We start from the raw sequence: 3,802 nt of genomic DNA, 5'->3' as shown, positions 1-3,802 counted from the left end.
AGATGAGGGGTGGGTAAAAAGGTATTTTCCATGCTCCTACATCTCCCTTAGAGAAAATCATCATTAACAGTAGCTATATTTCTTGTTCAGTGTCACTGAAAATTATCTAAAATCAAAAGGTATTGCCGTCCCACATCTATTTCTCTGATATTATACTAATGTAATCACATCCACGATTATAGTTTTATTGCAGGAAATTATAAAATATATTGCCTTGCCAAATGAGTTTTCCCTTTGGCACATGTTTTAAAGTGGCTTTCAAAGCAAATATAATGGACTCATTATAGGTGGTAAATTGAATAGAGGTCTGCTAAAGTAGTCAGTGCTGAGATAAATGAACAAAGCAACAAAATACAGGATTGTTTCGTGCTGTTGAATTATTTATCACTTTACTCAACAAACAATATGATGAATGGTACTACGCACATAGCAAAACCCAGAAAGCTGAAGTTTATAGATTTGATTGGATTTTCCAGAAAGCCACTGTCCTTGCCCACTTCTTACCCCTGCATTGAGGTTGGTCAGTTGCCACCATGAATAGTGAATCAAATTGCTTGATTTGGCTTTGATCCAGGATGGAAACATTTATGTCTTTTATTATAAATTAAAAAACAAAAACAAAAAAAAACAAAATTAAGAGCAATCGTTCCAAATGCTCTTGTTTGCCATTTAAGTCAGGCAAGGTCCTTCATTAGGTTTAGACAAGCATGAGCTGCTCTGCTCCTCTTAGTGCTGACGCTGCCTAATGCCGCCTTGGAACGCACGGCGTGGAGACTCTTTGGGTACATCCCTCCTGCTCATCGCAGAGGGTGGATGGGAGCCAGAGCTAAGCTGACACTTCATCTACTCCAAACCACGGCGTTGACATAACCACCCTGCAGCTGCAGAGGCAGCGAGACCCTACGCCAGCAACCAGCCTCATCTTCAGCTCCTAACTGAACTGCAGTGTGATAAAGATCAAACATAGCAGGGAGGATTACGTAAAACAATCACAAACACTCCCAGTCCCAGTCTTCATGCTCTGGCAGTACACTGTTTCTTCTCTTTATTGTGAAATATAACAGACGTACAGGAGCGTGTCTAAACATAACGTGCCACACTACTGTGAATGGGTAACATACACCGAGGGGGTTCCAGCTGTCCCCAGTCAGAGAAGTACTTTGCTTTAATCTTCACCAATGGCTTGGCCATATGTATTTAGCATTTGCCTCCTAATTCCAAGCCTATTTCCAAATCGTTCTTCATGGACATCAGTTATCTGGCCCAGTTAGCTGATTGATTCTTTGATTCTTTTTATGGGTCTAGGATTAACGTTATTATTTTTTTTAGCACACTCTAGACCTCTTTCCGCCGTTATTATTGTTGATTAACACATCATTGGACCTTATTTGCTTCAGACCAACTACCCAACTCACCTCAACAGGATGAAAGCCTAGAGAGATTACTCCAGAACTGTATGTGGTGTCTACGCCTCCCCTTACAGATGGGAAACAATGTGAATTATGATATGTATTGGTGTCAGATTGCTAGCTCACAGAAAACCTCCTTTACTTACTTCCCTTGAGAAACTTTCTGATTTCTTTAGGAAGATTAAAGATCTTTCCAAGCAAATGTTTATGCTAGCTCAATATTTCACACCACTCAACAGCTCCTTCTAAAATGAATCCTTATCTCTGGATTACTTGTCAAAGCCTCATCCTCTCTACGCATACCCTTCTGTATTAATATGGATTTTGATAAATATTAGACAGGATTTTTGATGATAATTTCATAACCATATCATCATATGGTGCCAGAACTGCCTTTTCTTGATCATTTTGTAGTGACTCAAAATTTAAAAATATACTTCTATTTTATAGGAAGATGGTTTGGTATTTGAGGCTGATCTCATTGTCAAACCACGTATAGCATTGGACTATGAGCGAGAGGCTTGGGGATGCTGTGGTGAAGAGGAGGAAATCACAGATATGGCTTTGTCGGCTACTACTTCCATTAATGGTCCCTAAGACAGGTGTTACCTGTAAGGAGCCGGGTATTGTGGTGCTGAGAACTGGGCAGGGGCTTTGGAACCAGGCCCAGCTGGGCTGGCCTCGCACTTACAGCAGGTATGTGAACTATGGACAGTTTATTCATTTTTAGCTTTTAAAGAAAATTGTGATAAAATATAGATAACATAAAATTTTCTGTTTTAACCATTTTAAAATGTACCATTCTGTGGCATTAAGTACTTTCACATTGTTGTGTAACCATCACCGCCAACCATCTCTAGAATTTTTTCATCTTCCCAAACTGAAACTCTGCACCCATTAAACAATAACCCTCTACGCCAGCCCCTGGCAATCACCATTCTACTTTCTGTCTTCAATATGACTACTTTAGGTGCCTCATATGAGTGGAAATATACAGTACTTGTCCTTTTGTGTCTGGCTTATTTGACTTAATGTAATATCCTCAAGGTTCATTTATGTTCTAGCATGTGTCAGAGTTTCCTTCCTTTTTTTTTTTTAATTTAAGCCTATAGCACCAGGTCTTCCTAGGTGGTCTCCCATCCGAGTACTAACCAGGCCTGACTCCACTTAGCTTCTGAGATCAGATGGGATCAGGCTTGTTCAGAGTAGCATGGCCATAGACAGTTTCCTTCCTTTTTAAGGCTGAATAATATTCCATTGTATGGATATATTAAATTTTGTTTATCTATTCATCTGTTGATGAACACTGAGTGCTTCCATGTTTTAGCCACTTGGAATTACGCTGCTATGAGCATGACTGTATAAATACCTGCTGGAGTTCCTGCTTTCAATTCTTTTGGGTATATACCTAAAAGTGGAATTACTGGTCATATGGTAATTCTATGTTTAAATTTTTGGGATATTTTTAGCTTTTTCCTAATGTATATATACTATTAGAAAATGAACATAAGTGTGCTATTTGTTGAATTTTCACACACTGAGCACGATGTAACCAGAATGTGACAAGCACCTCATAAACACCACCCACCATATTTCTCCAGTTTCTACCCTACACCATCACCACTCTACCAACTTTTAACAACACAGATCAGTTTTGTTATCAAGACAATTTAAGTTCTTTAAAGTGGGGATGAAAATACAAGCTTCTCAAGGTTGTTGAGATGATTCATTTATTCATTCAACAGATATGACGGAATGTCTGCTTTGTACAGGGAGCTAGGAAAGACGAAATCCTTCATGGAGTATAATTAATAAGTGCATATGAAAAGCAATCATGGTACTTGTCATGTAATTGATACCCAATAATTACTCATTGTTTGCTCTTTCCCCTTCCTAATCTACCCCTAGTTGTATTATATAAGCAGCCTCATCCCTACCTTCAAATTGGGCGCTATCTGGCTGGTAGATCAGAGATGCCACCAGGGTCCAATGAACACAGAGCAATCCTGGGCAAACCTCCCTTCTGATAAATGTTCAAGTTTCATACCAGCCACTTCCAGTGTGGGCCAGGTACGTTCAGGTGTCTGGTCTGCATGTGCACTTTCCTTGGGGGTGGGGGAGGGCTTCAGAATTGCTCTCTGGGAGATCCCTCCCTCTTTCAAACATTGTCTAACAGCTTTCTGATGCGTCAGACTCCTCACGGCTGATAGCTGAGCCAAAAAGTGCTGGATTTTTAATTTTATTTTTTTATGCCTACAGCACCTGGTCTTCCTAGGTGGTCTCCCATCCAAGTACTAACCAGGCCCAACCCTGATTAGCTTCTGAGATCAGACAGAATCGGGCTTGTTCAGGGTGGCATGGCCGTAGACCATGGACCGTGGCTCCCCTAGGGC

General features: G+C 40.3%; 1 non-coding gene and 1 pseudogene across 1 annotated transcript; both read right to left on the bottom strand.

Annotated features, from left to right (window-relative positions):
- Positions 1 to 2,512: 2,512 nt before the first annotated feature.
- On the bottom strand, positions 2,513 to 2,631 carry LOC111736697. Its single transcript, XR_002779234.1, has one exon. It is a non-coding gene; the product is annotated as a 5S ribosomal RNA (ribosomal RNA).
- Positions 2,632 to 3,659: 1,028 nt separating this feature from the next.
- LOC111736684 lies at positions 3,660 to 3,778 on the bottom strand (annotated as a pseudogene).
- Positions 3,779 to 3,802: the final 24 nt, after the last annotated feature.

This window comes from Pteropus vampyrus, unplaced genomic scaffold (genome assembly GCF_000151845.1).
Source record: "Pteropus vampyrus isolate Shadow unplaced genomic scaffold, Pvam_2.0 Scaffold21, whole genome shotgun sequence".
NCBI lineage: Eukaryota > Metazoa > Chordata > Mammalia > Chiroptera > Pteropodidae > Pteropus > Pteropus vampyrus.
The sequence above is the reverse complement of the archived record's forward strand: the minus strand, read 5'-3'. Positions and strand labels throughout refer to the sequence as shown.